This window comes from Macaca nemestrina, chromosome 4 (genome assembly GCF_043159975.1).
Source record: "Macaca nemestrina isolate mMacNem1 chromosome 4, mMacNem.hap1, whole genome shotgun sequence".
Taxonomy (NCBI): domain Eukaryota; kingdom Metazoa; phylum Chordata; class Mammalia; order Primates; family Cercopithecidae; genus Macaca; species Macaca nemestrina.
In genome coordinates this window covers 99,932,843-99,949,933 of record NC_092128.1, presented here as the reverse complement: position 1 = coordinate 99,949,933, position 17,091 = coordinate 99,932,843, and the positions used below count along the sequence as shown (strand labels likewise).

The window sequence follows — 17,091 nt, the reverse complement described above, 5'->3', positions numbered from 1 at the left end:
TAGCCACATTAAAAATGATATTCCTGTGTTAGAATAACATCAAAATGTGTTGTGTTTTGTTTGTTTTAATAGCTTCTCTTTGATCTGCACTTTGGCCGCAGACTCACTGGCTGTACCCACTGTCATTCTCTCCAGCGGGCATAGTCTGGCGCTGAGTGAAACTAGCCCACAATCCTTGTAAATCACTGCTTTCCATTCATGCTCATTTCGCTAGTGCCACCGCTCAGCCACTGTCTTGATTAATGCAAGAAAAAGGAGGTTACGATTAAGTGAGATGATTTTGCACCCAGGAAATAGCAGATGAGTTGGATAAACTGCACAGTTATTGGTGAGTAAAGAAGCAGATTTAAGCTGCCCTTGGGTACTAGAAACAGGAAGCTTAGAGAGACCTTGGAGCAGCTGCTCCTCTCTTACAAAGCCTTTGGTAACTGAAGAGGAAAAACGTCTGTGTTGTGCAGACGAAGTGGAGCACATGCAAATTGACGTTCAGATGCTGAAAAGCAGGGAAAGGAGCCTGTCTCGTGCTCTGGATTATCCTGTTGCCAGTCCATGAGCAAGAACTTGGCCAGCCTGTCCAATAAGACATTCAACATCAATCTTATTCTAGCTTGTCTCGGGGATGCTTTCTGAAATGTTCGTAAGCACTATTCAAATGCCAAAAGCCATAAAAAGGATTATTTGCTTGGGACACCATGCCCATTTTCTGCTAATGCAGAAATGTCATCATACAAGATGGCCACGTATTAAGCACAGAGAGAGGCAAGTTTTGGGGAGTGTGCACCTAGGGAAGCAGTTCTCAAAGCATGGTCTAGGGAACCCTGCAAGTCCCTGAGGCCTTTTTTTACAGGGTGTCTGAGATACTGAGACATTATTTAATTTATTCACTCTTACTCTTTCTCAAACGCAGAGTTTTTCAGAAAGTGCATGACATGTCATGGCAACAGATTGGATGTAGAAGCAGATATGAAATCCAACCACCTCCCATTAATTCAGACACTAAAGAGAGCTGCAGTAAAGTAAAACAATGACACTGTTTTGGAAAATATTATTTTTCAATAATAAGAATTTATTAAAAAGACAAGAGGCAACAAATGTTGGCAACCACAAGGAGAAAAGGGAAACCTAGTATACCGTTGGGGGGAATGTAGACTGGTACAGTCACGGATAACAGTATGGAGAGTCCTACAGAAATTAAAGTTGGAACGATCATAGGACCCAGTGATCCCTCTTCTGGGCATATATTCAAAAGAGACAAGCTCATCACTTCAAAAAGACAGCTGCACTCCCATGTTCACTGTGGCATTATTCACAATAGCCAAGATATGGATACAAACTAAATGCCCACTGATTAACGAACCAATAAAGAAAATGTGGTGTGTATATATGCATGATGGATTATTATTCGGCCTTAGAAAAGGAGATCCTTCCATTTGCCACATCATGGATGGACCAAGAAGACATTATGTACAGTGAAGTAAGCCAGACAAAGAAAGATAAATATTGCATGATCTCACTTATATGTGGAATTTAAAAAGCTCAAATACACAGAGATAGAGAATGAAACAACGGTTACCACGAGTCGGGGGTGAAGGGTGGGGGAGAGGAAATGGAAAGATGTAGGTCAAAGGATACAAAATAGCAAATATGTAGGATGAACAAGCCTAGAAATCTAATGTACACCGTGAGGACTAAAAGTTAATAAAAATGTAGTATATTAGGGATTTTTGTTGAACAAGTAAATTTTCTTTTTTAAGCCAGTCAAATTTAGATTTTTAGCTGCTCTTTCCATACACAAGAAATGTAATTCTGTGAGATGCTAGGTATGTTAATTTGCTTTACTATTGTAACCATTTTACTGTCTATATATATCCCATAATATCATGTTGTAAACCTCAAATATACACAATAAAATTTGTTTTTAAAAATGTGTGTTGGCTTATAATAAGCATATGGTTTGAAGTAAATTGACAAATTATTTTTCAAATTTCAGAGTTTTAATTTCTAATATGGCAAATATTGACTGATATAAAATATTCTGGGACCTCTATTATTCTTAAGAGAATAAAGATGTCCTGTGCCCCAAAAATCTGAAAACCACCTAGAAGAATGTGGCAATTTTCTTTTTAACCCAGTGGAAGCCTTCCTTTCTCCTCCAGCCCCATAGTCAAGCATCTAAGGGCTTCAGATTCACCCATTTTCTTGGTCTTGGGCACAGGTTCTTTCTTCAGTAGCTTCATTGCCTGCCTTGCACCAAATCCATATGAATGAATCGTATTTATTCTGCTCATGGCTTTGGTCCAGGAGGTTCACAATAGTTTATTCTCCCTGACAAGGCAGAGAGAATGGCTTTCCTTAGCCCCTCAGCTCTCAACCAGGCATTGTCCAGTGCAGTGAGAACTGTCATTTCTGCCTGGACCATTAATCAATAAAGACAGATGCACTTCTGTGGGCTGACTGCGGGAGGGAGGTGAGTTTAGACCTGCGACCTGAGAAACCATCCTGAGCTACTGAGACCATGGCGGACCCCATGTCTGTCACAGGGCAGGAGAACAGCCCATCAGTCAGTGGGCAGCACATTAGAAATCAAGCATCCCCCTCCACGTCTGAAAGTCACGGCAACACCAAAGCCACAGGCAGAGCCACACTCTCCGCAGGTTCCACGGACCTTGGAAGCCCTCCCTGCAAACAAAGCTGGAGCCCTTTCTCCATCCCTCTCCTGCAATCACAGTGAAATAGTGATTCACCTATAAAGAACTACTGTGTGGATTTCATCTATAAAGAACCAGTGAGCCCCCGCTAGACCTGGTATGAAGTGTTGGTGGGGAGGAGAAGTGCAAAGGTGAATAAAAAATGCTCCCCCGCTGCCCTCCAGCAGCTGCTCATAAGCAGCAAAGTGATTGGACTCCTGTTTTAACTCATGTCTCTTACTTGGCCTGCTTTTCAGAGGCAATGAGAATGTCTGATGAGAAAAGGCAAGGCCACCAAAGAAAGCAGAGAAACGAAAGTCCTAAATAATTAACAACGCTGGATAACCAATGTCTGAAACAGAATTGATTCTGCACAAGAAGTCACTCTCTGTTTCTTCCTTATAAGTGTTATTTCTTAACCTCAATTTTCAACCTGAACGGCAAGCACCTGATTTCCTACCAAACTGAAAATTGTCCCGTGTTTCCTGGATGGGCTCAGGTTTCCAGGCAGGATTCACCAGAGGGGCTCTTAGGAGGCATTCAGCCAAACAGACACCAAGCCCAGAGGGCGTGTGAGAAACGGAAGGGACGGGGAACGTTTTTGAATTGCAAAATGCTTCATCTTTAGAGGACACTCCAGAAACATAAAATTCTGTGTTGAAAAAGCTGCCAGTGAAAATACGTTTAATCATTACCTGTTTATCTAACAGGACCAGGAGCAAACAACCAGAGGGTTTTCAGTAGATGCAGACAATGACCAGGGCCTTGAACTGGTCTCCCGGCTGTTGGAGTTAGGCAGGGACCTACCACAGCGGATGTTAAATCACACTTGACGCTTAAAGACCACAAGAACAAGGTTATTAAAAGAGGGAGGTGGTGGAGTTGGTGACACAACTCCACCCCTTTCAGTCCACTTCCTCTCACTTCTTCCACCCCCACCTCAAGGTTAATCGTTTCTGTGTGGCAGAGTTTTGAATCCTGAGAACTGTCTCATTTTAAGCCTCTTCTAATGTTTTGCAAAGATTATCAAGATAATGTAGTTCCACATCTCTGGCACTAGGAACATCAAAAGCCCATTAATTAATTACATGCTTTTAAGGATTATCTGCATGGAAAATATGAGAATCATAAATGCAAATACATATTACAAAATCACTATTCCTATCAGAAAAAAATGACATCTTTTTCTCTCAGTCATGAATTCCTTTCTCCCTCCTTCCCCTGCTCTCTCTTTCTCTCTCTCCAGTGCCTTATCTCTCTCTTCTTAATCAGTAACCACAACTGCATTCTATGATTTCTAGCCTTATGCCATACTCAAACATTAAAAAAATGACTCAACAATCAATACACTTTTTGATCTTTATTTATTTATTTATTTATTGAGACAGAGCCTTGCTCTGTTGCCCAAGGCTGGAGTGCAATGACATGATCTTGACTCAGTACAACCTCTGCCTCCCAAGTCCAAGTGATTCTCATGCCTCAACCTCCCAAGTAGCTGGGATTACAAGTGCGCACCACCATGCTTGGAATTTTTTTTTGTGTTTTTAGTAGAGACGGGGTTTCACCACGTTGGCCAGGCTGGTCTCAAACTCCTGGCCTCAAATGATCCACCCATCTCAGCCTCCCAAAGTACTGGTATTCTAGGTGTGAGCCACCGCCTCCGACCTAGATCATTTTTTAAACGTCAAAACTGAAAATCATGAATGCGGCTCCTTCATTTAAAATGCAGCCTGAAGGGAAGTGCATGGGCTTTTCTAGAAGAGCATGCTGGGTTCAGAATCCAGGTTCAACTGTGTAGACTGAAGCAATAAGACTACCAGCAAGCAAGGTTATCATTAAGATAAAATAAAATAATGCCTGTGAAGCATTTAGCTCAATGCCTGGCATGGAGAAAGTGTTCAACAAGTGACAGCTATTATTATTATCAGGAAGCATTTATGATTTAGTCCACAAGTCAGAAAAGGCAGAGAATGAGAAGGACAGAGATCATACATAGCAGAAAGTGTTTCTTAATTCATCTGTGCCTTCTGTTTAAATTGGTTTTACAGTGGATTTCTCCATTCCCCAGAAGCAGGTAGGTAGATAGCACAGGTGGTATTATTTCACCTGATGAACCAGAAAATGAGGGAGGGTCAGAAGCCTATTAGAATTATTTGGGGGGGAAGGTTTCACGGTCATTAACTGGAAGAGATGAGACTATGATGGGAACCACACTGTTCCCAGCCCCTGGAAGGGGACTGTTTTCTCTGTTTGCCTGACATCCTCAGTCCTTTTGATTTATGATCCTTCCTCATCTTATGAACTGGTTGCTAAATAATTTAAGATTAAAATGCTAAAGTTCCTCTTACACTGTTGATGGGAATGTAAATTAGTATAGCCACTATGGAAACCAGTATGAAGGTTCCTCAAAAAACTAAAAATAGAACTACCATATGATCCAGCAATCCCACTGCTGGCTATTTATCCAAAAGAAAGGAAATCAGTATATTGGAGAGATGTGTGCACTAACAAGTTCATTGGAGGACTATTCACAACAGCCAAAATATGGAGTCAACCTAAGCATCCATCAACAGGTACATGGATAAAGAAAATGTGGTACACATGCACAATGGAATATTATTTAGCCACAAAAAAGAATAACATCTTTTCATTCTTAACAAAATGAATGGAACTGGAGGACATTATGTTAAATGAAATAAGTCAGACACAGAGAGACAAATATTGCATGTTCTCACTCATACGTGGGAGCTAAAAAAAAGTTGAACTCATGGAGATAGAAAGTAGAATGATGATTACCAGAGGCTGGCAGAGTAGTGGGGAGAGGGGAATAAAGAGAGGTTCCTGGGCACAAAAACACAGTTAGATAGAAGGAATAAGATCTAGGGTTCAGTAGCACAATAGAGTGACTATAACTAACAATAATTTATTGTCTATTTCAAAATAACTAGAAGAGTGGAATTGGAATGTTCCTAACACAAAGTAATGAGAAATGTTTAAGGTGATGAATATCCGAATTACCTTGATTTGATCATTACACATTATATGCTTGTATCAAAAATATCACGTTCCCCACAAAAGATATGCAACTATTATGTATCCATACATTTTTTTAAATTAAAATGCTAAAGTCAATGCAATAGAAAGCGAATCTCTAATCATCTGACCGTGGCCCATTTGCGTGCATCGAGGTGTTTCCTCTCACCCATTAGGTGGAAGCAACAGGCTCCCTTCCTTTCCTGGAACAGTGCACCTGCTTTAGGGGGTGAGGCCCCTGAGGATGGGTGTTGGGGAGAGAGCTGTGCCTCGTGTAGGGCCTTGGCTTCCAGCAGCCCAGCTGTTGTGCTGCCTTCTATGGCTCCAGCCCCATTTAGCACAGATCATTACAGGCTGGCAGCTGTCAATTATCCAAGCCAGAAAGACTCCCCATGGCACTCCGCATCTGGAAAAGCCTTCCCTGGGAATTGGTGCAGAAGCATCCATGCATTTCCACCTCTATTTATCATCTTCAAATCTCCCTGGAGGTTATTATCCTCCAAATGCAAAGATCAAGAGAAGTTGAAAATGCACATAGTAATTTTTATCTTAAAAAATACTCTAGCTAATCCTAATACTCAACAAGATTATTTTTTAGATGGTATGAAATTGAAGGACACTGTGTGTGTGTGTGTGTGTGTGTGTGTGTGTGTGTGTGTGTGTGTTCTGGTTAAGTCGTGAATGAAGGACATTTTTTAAAAACCATTAGAAATGGCTGATAAACTAACAATTTATACTTCCTCTTATGTTATCAAAAATGGATGACATTTTTTAGCCCACCACATATACTAAATACGGATAATTTGTTCCCGAACCCTTAGTTCCAAGGGTTTCACTAAACAAATAAAACAAAGATACCCAAAAGGACTTCTGTCCTAACACATACATAGGAAAAATATGCTGGGTATAGGAAGTAAAATGTTTCAGTACAAAATATTCAGCCTCCTCAGTGGAAAATAACCTTCTATAACACAGATCAATAACACGCTGCTTCCTGTTTACTCTGCCTAACTGGGGACTTTACTGTAAAATCTGATTACTGTTATCAGCAAGAAGCTGATTTGGCTGCTCTAAGGAGAGTCATCCAAATTAAAGATCCCCCAAGTCACAGCTTGAATGATCCTAGCTCATGTACACAGAAAGCTCTAGAGCCTCTCCTTGTCCATCGGGAGGACTCTGTCTTGAAGAATGGCCTGATTCAACTTAAATTGTTCATCTAGGCAGCAAATAACAGATTCCCACAACGGGGACACGTCGACATTCCAATCCATGGAAAACTGGAGAAAATTCAAAAGGGTATTAGTGCCTCATTCTGGTTTTTAGGATTCACTCCATCAAGCTCCTCTCCGTGGAAAAGTAGGTGGCCTTTTGTATGCTTTAATAAACCACAGAAAAATATGCACTTAGGCCAGGCATGGTGACTCACGCCTGTAATCCCAGCACTTTGGGAGGCTGAGGTGGGAGGGTCACTTGAGGTCAGGAGTTCGAGACCAGCCTGGCCAACATGGTGAAACGCCTGTCTCTACTAAAAATACAAAAATTAGCCAGGCATGGTGGCAGGCACCTGTAATCCCACCTATTCAGGAGGCTGAAGCAGGAGAATCACTTGAACCCAGGAGGCAGAGGTTGCAGTGAGATCTCACCATTGCACTCCAGTCTGGGCGACAGAGGGAGACTGTCTCAAAAAAATTAAAAAAAAAAAAAAAAAACCAAAAAAAAGAAATATGCACTTAGTGCCTAACGTACAGAAGACGCTGAGTTGTCCCGTGGAGATACAGGGTTGTGTATTGGATGGCATGCCTGCTGGGCAGAATGCAGGAGAGGTCACAAGGCACTTTAGGCAAATGCCCACGGAGTAAAAAGTTCTAAGAGCTACTACAGCGGAGGGGTGGGTGGGGCTCGAAACAGGTAAAAAAGCATCAAAGGGAAAGGAGGGATTGGACCCATATTGATTCTTTCCATTAAAAAACTTCAGACACAAAGTGTCCTTGGCTTCTCACCTTGAGGAGGGAGAAGGGTCAATTGCACTTCATCTGAGCTCTTCCAAAAGAGGAGACAGAGGCCCAGCCTAGGTTTCTGGCTAGGTTTCTCGACTAGAAGAGGTGGAGGCTTCCTGGAAGGAGGTCTGGACCTAGTTTGGATAGGAAGGGATGGCAGGAAGGAGAAAGGCAGGCAGAACCTATCTGTCACGCATGTGGAAGATGCACTACAGCGGGAAGAATCAGGGAGTGGACCTGAGTTTCAAAATCCTGCTCCATTTTCCCTGGCTGGATGACCCTGGGTAAATCATAATCCTTTCCAAATCTCAGTCCCTAGACTGTAAAATGGGGTCATGCCTGCCATGATAGCCGGCCTGTTAACATTAAATAATGCATTTAAAACTTGAAACAAAATCTCTTCTTACTCATAAATGATCAATAAATGCTGGATCCCACCTGAATTTCCTCACACCACCTTGCCACACACCAGAATAACAATTACAAGGACCACAGCCTTATAACTGACCGACAAAAGCTGTTGTTGTTCTCTCTGGCAGACAAGATGGTTAGTTTGTGGTTTAGGAAATATATTCTTCCTATTAGAAGGTAATACCATCTCCTGTTTCATGTCTTATCGGATCACCCATTCCTTAGACCCTTTGTGGATGGTGACGGAATGAAGAAGAGGGAGGAGGGAGGAAGTAGAAGGAAGTATTTATCAAGCCTTCACTCTCTGGACCAGGCCCTCTGGTGAATGCCTAGTGAGGAAGGCCTAATGGTGCTCCAGTTTCCTAGGAAACTCTTCTTGGCACCCTCATCCTGGAAGTAGGTGGTTTGTTTTGGGGAACACACACACATTTTACACACATCTTTGACAGTCATTTGGGCAGGATGTCTCACCACCAATGGCAGGACTAATATCTAAGTTGGATCTTTTTTGGGGGGAAGATGGGATCTTGCTACTTTGTTCAGGCCTTGAACTTTTGATCCTCTCACATCAGCCTACTGAGTAGCTGGGAGTACAGGCACAAGTCACAGTGCTCAGCTTACTGTACTGGGTCTTTCTGAGGTGAATCTTCACTCATGTGACAGTCAAATTTTTACCTTTTAAAACAGACTTCATGAGCCTTTTCCTTCTTGTTACACTCATCCATCAATACAGAGGCTGCTCTCTGTACTACAGTAGCTGACATCAACAGCCTTTCCTCCTCATCTGTCACTCACCGCCCAGGCCCAAAGATTCTCCTCCCTGCATTCCAGCCCACTGCTTTCCTAGACCAGAGAGAGGACCCTCTTCTCTCATGTCTCTCTCAAGCCTGCCTCCTACCTCCAAGAAAGTAAAGAACTTTCCTCGGGGAGTGACAAAGTCAGGTACATCCATGCTAACCACAGAAAATTTCTATTTCAGTCATTCTGTCTTCACTCCAGGAGGCCCTATTGTCTACCCACATCTCTTAAGCAATTTACAAAGCCCTGTTAATTCATTCACAGCCTGCTCAGCTTCAGGGGCCTTAAGGAGGCAGAAGTCAAACTCAAAAGGGCACAAGGCTTCCAGAGGTTTCATGAGAGTGGGTCTGGCCAGTGTAAGTCTAACAGAGTGAGTGGAAGTTGTGCCCTGTTCTTTGGCATCAGATCAGATAGCAAATCCAATGAGTAATCAGAGAGTAAGGAAGCCAGGTGGGAAACCAAGAGCATGCTGAGGAAATGGGGAGGCTGCACAGTCAGGAGGCAACTTGGAGCTTTCTGGAAACTTGAAGCTGCTTCTAGAGTCAGGAGAAGTTGAAGGAATAGGGGCATCATTGTGAACTGTGCTGGGAAATAGCCAGAGACACCACAGAAGGGCAGCCCAGGATGCTGTCCCTATTCCCTCAATGTCTCTAGACTCTAAAAGCACATCCCCCTATTTACTCAACATCAAGTTTCCCAAAGTCTCCACAATAGCTACTTTCCACACTCCTGATTTCACTATGATTTCAGAGAAATGGTTAGTTCTGAGATCATTTCCCAATAGATCAAATTTTTGCTAAGAAATAACAGATCTCCTTTAAAAAAGCTAATGATTAACTCTACCTAAATTAGGTTGCTTTTTTTTTTTTGCTTTTTGCTTTTAACAGTCAACTGACTTTTTAAATTTTAAAATTCTTATTTTAAATTGTGGTAAAATACACATAACATAAATTTTACCATCTTCGCCATTTTTTAAATTTCAAGTTCCGGGGTATATGTGCAGGATGTGCAGGTTTATTACACAGGTAAACGTGTGCCACGGTGCTTTGCTGCATCTATCAACCCATCACCACCTAGGTATTAAGCCCAACATACATTAGCTATTTTTCCGGATGCCCTCCCTCCCCCTGCACCCCCATCTTCACCATTTTCAAGTATACAGTCAGTGGCATTAATCACATTCACATTGTTGTAAAACCATCACCACCATCTATCTTCAGAATTGTTTTTCTTTTGCAAAACTAAAAGTCTAAACCCATTAAAATCTAGTTTCTTTTTAGTAAGTAGGGTTTACTGTAATAGACAGAAGTAAGAGAAACAATTAGTCAAAGAAGAAAGGGATTAGGGAATTGAATGAAGCCAACACAAAGAAAACAATTATATTTAATCTATTCTCTCTACTGATTCCAAAGAAAGATTTTTATCATCTAAATTGACACTCTAATCCTGATATAATTTAACTCTCTTTAACACACACTCTTTAGTTGAGCCCAGTATAGATAAACAGTTTAAAGTATTAACTACAAGGGTTACTTTTGTGTGTGACACAAGGCAAGGTTAACACTTTCTTTGATATGTGTTAAGAACTATGTATATTTGTGATATGAAATATTCTACATGGTGCTAATTCCAAATACCTGAAGTCTTCCTTCTAAGAATCTTATCAAACTAGTACTGTGATACACAGAAGAGACCTTCTGTGCAGTTGGATAGAAAGTTGTTTTTTGGTGGTTGTTTTTTGAGGCAGAGTCTCACTCTGTCACCCAGGCTGGAGTACAGTGGCACAATCTTGGCTCACTGCAACCTCTGCCTTCCAGGTTCAAGAGATTCTCCTGCCTCAGCCTCCCAAGTAGCTGGGATTACAGGCTCGCGCCACCACGCCTGGCTAATTTTTGTATGTTTTGTAGAGATGAGGTTTCACCATGTTGGCCAGGCTGGTCTTAAACTCCTCACCTCAAGTGATCTGCCTGCCTCGGCTCCCAAAGCACTTGGATTACAGGCGTAACCCACCAAGCCTGGTGGACCACTTACTTTATTGCTCTTTAAAATAATCTAATTTTAAAAGGTTTAGGTATAACGACATCTAACATACAATTTTGTTAGGGCAGAGCCCATATATAATCACTAAACTGTGCAGATTTGCTTCCTTTTTAAAGTCATTCCATTAGGTGACCTCTATGAGCAGCCAATGCTGGTTTTTATTTGAAGTAATTTCAGTAACGTGTTTTGCCCACGTATTTTCTGTGGTTCAAAGAAGTGAACTATAGTTCTAGTTAAGGCAAAAGACCTTTGTAAGGATTCCAGTGTAAGGCAAAGTTCTAAATTCTGAGGGATAATTTTTTCAAGAGAAAATAAATTACTGTACATTTGGATAGATACTCCAGACAATATGCGTGGGCTAGAGAAATACTTGCAGTCCTTAGGGTGGTAAGCAGGATCTCAAGGTTCTAAGAAGGAACACCTGAGACAGGGCCCTGCTGGGGGAAATCCCAGCATCCTTGCAGGGAGGTGAAGATAACTGACAATTGCTCTCAGTGGGTTTGGAGATGAAATCGAAGGTACTAGCAGACGTGGAAATGACAGAGCTTGGCCAAGTTAGGGAGGCAATGGATACAGTGCAAACACCAACGCCCTCCGCCGGTCATTAAGTAGGCTATGTGACCTCGAGCAAGTTACTAACCTCTCTGAGCCTCCATGTACTTCCCCATTCTGTAAAAGAGTTGTTCGGAGAATAATAGGAGATGATATATAAAACACAAGAAAAAGTAAATAGCCAGCTGGATAGAGAATTCCTGAAGACACTTGATGAAGGATATCTATTATGATTGAAAAGTAAATGGGGGGGGGTATCATTATCACCTTCAGAGTTTCTCTTTGAAAAGGTCATTCCCAAATCTGCATTAAAAAATCAGGCTCTAGGCCAGGTGCGGTGGCTCAAGCCTTAATCCCAGCACTTTGGGAGGCCAAGACGGGCGGATCACGAGGTCAGGAGATCGAGACCATCCTGGCTAACAGGGTGAACCCTCATCTCTACTAAAAAAAAAAAAAAAAAAAAAAAAAAAAAAAACAAAACTAGCCGGGCGAGGTGGCGGGCGCCTGTAGTCCCAGCTACTCGGGAGGCTGAGGCAGGAGAATGGTGTGAACCCGGGAGGTGGAGCTTGCAGTGAGCTGAGATCCGGCCACTGCACTCCAGCCTGGGCGACAGAGCGAGACTCCGTCTCAGAAAAAAAAAAAAAAAAATCAGGCTCTAATTCCCCACCAAAAGGGTCAACGTATGTTAGAAAGAAAATATAATTGCAAAGTGGCTTATGAATTGGGGATTATTTCTAAATGACATCCTCAAAGAACTGTGAATTACATTTGTCAGAATGAGATGAAACGTGATGAGGGCAACAAAGGACTTGTTTCCTCTGCTATTGGAAGAAACCACCACAGACACCACCAAATAAAAGAGGTCCAGTGTCCAATTAGCAGGCTGGAAAATCACACTGCTGAATAAAATATTCACCTGAAAAACGTACTCCAAAATCGTGAAGGCTAAAGGTAGTAAGAGGAAACGCTGAGCTATGGAGTCAGAAAATGGCTGACCCACAAGGAAGCTTCTTACAACAGATCCTGGCTGGCAGAGCTACATCCAGGGCTGGAAGGTGGAAGCCCTGGGCCCTGTTTCCGCAACCCTCTCTCACCCCACCACGGCCACCCCTTCTCCAGACTCCCCGCTCCTCACTGCAATGGACCTTCACTCAGTGGCCCCAAAAGCTTTCTGAATCACACCTCTGATGCTCCTCTCCAGAAGGTTACTCAGTTCCGCAAATGCAAGCATGAAAATACTGCCAATGAGAGACGGCAAAATTAATCACACTGTACACTACTTTACGAAGAATTTTATAAAATAAAGTACCTAATATTTTAATTTTATTTTGTAATGGATAATGCACTGACATGACTCAAATCCAAAGTTAGATAGAAGATCTGGGCGTGGTGGCTACGCCCGTAATCCCAGCACTTTGGAAGGCTGAGATGGGCAGATCACCTGAGGTCAGGAGTTCAAGACCAGCCTGGCCAACATGGTGAAACCCTGTCTCTACAAAAATACAAAAATTAGCCGGGTATGATGGCAGGTACCTGTAATTCCAGGTACTTCAGAGGCCGAGGCAGAAAAATCGCTTGAATCCAGGAGGCAGAGGTTGCAGTGAGCCAAGATTGTGTCACTGCACTGCAAGCTGGGCGACGGAGCAAGACTCCATCTCAAAAGAAAAAACAAATTAGACAGAAGAATCTACACAGAAAAGTCTGACCTCCACTCTGGCCTCTAGGGGTAATCATTTTTCATTAGTTTCTATCTATATTTCCACTGATTTTCCTCCAGCTATACTAAGGTATAACTGACAAATACAAATTCCATATATTCAAGGTGTACGATGTGACGATTTGATGTATGTATACATAGTGAAATTATTACCACAACCAAATTAATTAACACATCCTCACCACACTTTGTTACCATTGCTGTGTATGTGGTGGGGGAGTGAGGTCACGTAAGATCTACTCTTTTGGCAAGTTCCAGGTATACGATACAGTATTAATTATAGTCGCCATGCTAGATGTTAGGTCCCCAGAATTTATTTATCTTATGGTTGTACCCTTTGACCAACTTCTTTCTTTTTGCAAATAGTACCAATATACAAGATGTGTATACATATGTGTGTATATATATTATATAGTGAATATATAATGAATATACACACACACATTCTTACCACACCCTATTTTACACAAAAAGGAGCACCCAATATCCAGTCTTCTTGCACCTTACTCTCTTCCTTCTCTACATTCTACAGATCTCTCCACACTCACACATAGAGATCTTCCTTCTTCTTTGGTTTTGGGGTTTTTTTTGTTTGTTTGGGTTTTTTTTTTTTTTTTTTTTTTTTTTTTTTTTTTTTTGAGACAATGTCTCAGCCTCAGTCTGTCACCCAGGCTGGAGGGCAATGGCACCATCTCGGCTCACTATAGCCTTGACCTTCAGGCTCAAGTAATTCTCCCAGCTTAGCCTCCTGAGTAGCTAGGACTACAGAGGCGCACCCCCGCATCCAGCTAATTTTTGTATTTTTTGTAGAGATGCAGTTTTGCCATGTTACCCAGGCTGGTCTCAAACTCCTGGGCTCAAGTGATCTGCATGACTCAGCCTCCCTAAGTGTTGGGATTACAGGCATGAGCCACTGCACCTGACCCATTCTTTTTTTTTTTTTTTTAAAGCTACATAGTACTCCACTATGTGCTACACCACAGTCTATATTCTACTAGTTCCCTATTGCTGGACACTTGGTGTTTACAATCTTTTGGGATTACAATAATGGCACAGGCAATAACCTAATACATTCGCTATTTCACACTTGTAAAGATAGAAAGGTGGAAGTGGGATTGCATGTGTACTTCTGTTAGATGATGCCAAATTCCTCTTTGCGAGGTTGTACAGTTCTAAGGTCTACACACTCACCAGTAAAATAAAGTTCTGATTTCTCTTTTGAAAGTTTTGCTCATTTTAATGTTTTTATTTCTGTTATTTTGTGGGTCTCACGCTTTTGTAGCAGGCATATTTATAGAAGGAATAATCAGAAGCTGTGTCCTCACTACTACAAAAGAATAAAAACACTTCATTTCACCACTCAGAAGTGTCAAATTAGTAGTACAGATAGCAAGTTCTCAACTTTGGAGGAGCTAGATATTCTGGGAGATGAAACAGACTTAGACTTTATGGAAGAAAAGGGAATTAACAGGCCCTGGAGAAAACAGAAGATGAGGCGAGCGGAGAGACACTTCCAGATTCCATAGCAGAAATATTCAAAGTGCGCCAAGAAGGATGAGCAAATTGACTGGATCAAACAAAATATTGTGTAGACTCTTGAGCACAAAGCTTAGAAATGTAGTTTGAGGCCTGATTGTAGAAAACCTTAAATTCCATAAGGGATCAGCTAATCTTTTGACTTAGGCTATACAGAGGGTAACCAGATGTCCTGGTTTGCCCAGGATAATCCTGGTTTATCCCTGTTGCTCTAGCATCTCTTTTACTCGCAAGAGACCCAGTTTGGATGATAATTACATAGTCGGTTGTCCTAGCTATAGGGACCACCAAAAATCTGTGGGCAAGAGAGAGAGATGAAAGTAGCATTTCATCAAGATAAATCTGAGGGGCCGGGCGCAATGGCTCACACCTTGTAATCCCAACACTTTGGGAGGCCAAGGCAGGAGGATCACTTGACTCCAGGAGTTTGAGACTAACCTGGGCAACATGGCAAGACCCCATATCTAGGGGAAAAAAATTAGCCAGGGGTGGTGGCACGTGCCTGTAGTCCCAGCTACTCTGGAGGCTAAGGTGGGAGGATCACTGGAGACCAGGAAGTTGAAGCTGCAGTGAGCTGAGATCACATCACTAAACTCCAGAACGAGTGAGAAAGTCAAAACAAAAACTGTCTCAAAAACAAAGACAAAAGCAGATAAATCTGCATACTTGAGTATACAGAATGGATAAAGGAAGAGAGGCTGGAGATAGGGAGAGCAGGACATCAACAGGCCGAGTAGCAGGAGGAAGGACAGAAGACTTGACTCTGCTTCAACTAGTTTAGAGCAGGGTCATCTGTCTCACCTTTCTGAAGCTGCCATTTCCTTACGTGTAAAAAAAAGACAATGGATGCAAAAACATTTTTTCAATTCTAATTCTCCAGGGCCCAAGAGATTAGAGCTGTAACCTAGGTGGTGGGATATGTGGAGGAGTGGAAAGGAGAGAAGATGAAGGGATGGTGGAGGAGAGGGAGCAGTCAGAACAGTTGTGCCTAAGGAACAGGGAGAGCTGAGTTGCTGACACTGGCATACGGAAGAAGTGAAGACCACCAAACTGCTGTGAGACACTCCCTGGCCTGGTTTTATTAATACATGTGCTGTATTGAGATGACCGCAGGACACTGAAGGGGCGATTGAAAGACACATATAGGAGGACACAGTGGTGTGACCAAGCCAAATGGAAACCAGGGCTAGGATGGACCACACTTAGAGCCATCTGGCAAATGGCTTCAGTGAGGGTTGGTTCGTTCACGGTACTCAGGTATGGTCAAGGAAGATGGCAGCGAAGACAATGGGTGAGTAAACCTCTTTTCTAGTGGAGGCGTCTGAGTTTCAGACCAGGCAGCCTGGGAAAGCAGGGCAGGTTTTTAACAGCAAGCCTAGTTGATAGTCCCAGTCTTAATTGCCAAATGCTCTGAAGGAAATCTATCGCCTTATTCGGGATGTATTTAAGGAAAACTCATGCTACGCAAATGGCCTGGACTCCAAGAAAGTATCACATACATTGCTTTGGATTTGTTTCCCCCAATGACAAAAGGAATTTTCAGCCAGTACTGCTTACTAATAGAAGGTCTTTGGTTAACAGAGGGCCCTGCAGGTAGGTTTGGATGGGGGTGGGGGCCAACCGGTTCCTCCTCAAATACTATAGAATTGGCTCCCTGGACTGCCTGAGTTCCTCTAGGTCCCCTACCCTGGAGCCCACATGGACAGCTTTCAGAAGATCATCGAAGATCACCTGTGCCAGACCAGCCTGATATAGCCATAATTTACATTGACTAGAAATTGAACTTTAAGTCCTTAAACAAATGATCCATGAGCACCAGCTTCCGGCAGAAGATACTAGGAAATGAAGAGATCCACCCAGCTTCTACCACCTCTTTGTAATGAGATCAGAAACAAATAACTAAATCACCTAGAGGCAAGCAGAACTGCATACACCCAAAAATCACAAGGTAAAGGTTAAAATATTGTTCTTGTGTTCAAATGGAAGAACAAAAAATGCCTGTTGCTCCTCTTTCGAATGTTCACATACAAACCTTTTCTTGTCAAGAAAGAACACTTGGAATCAATAAAGAAACATTAAAACTATGTGAGAATGAGTCATTACACTCCAGCTTTATTAGAGATAAAGTATTCTCACACTGTCACATGATTCTGTGATTCTGAAATAGACTGAGAAGTTATCTCAGTCTTGAGGGCAGGGCTATGTCTCATTCGTTCACACAAAAACATCTGGCACACCATGGCATTTAAATCAAGTTTATGGCATGGCAGCCTCTCACTGGGTCTAGAGCTGACTATAACTTAAAGGTAGAAGCTCACTG

At 42.3% G+C, this 17,091-nt stretch overlaps 1 protein-coding gene across 6 annotated transcripts in view; it reads right to left on the bottom strand.

The window, feature by feature from the left end:
* The window catches only part of LOC105475787 (chimerin 2), a 314,261-nt gene that overhangs the window by 238,081 nt on the left and 59,089 nt on the right, over positions 1-17,091 (bottom strand). Inside the window, exon 1 of one of the 6 annotated variants that reach the window (XM_071094984.1) lies at positions 3,383-3,398. The exons of the other annotated variants lie outside the window; for them this stretch is intronic. The gene's annotated coding sequence lies outside the window, so the exon portion shown is untranslated. Of the gene's footprint in view, positions 1-3,382; positions 3,399-17,091 lie in introns of those variants that run through there. 6 annotated transcript variants of the gene reach the window in all.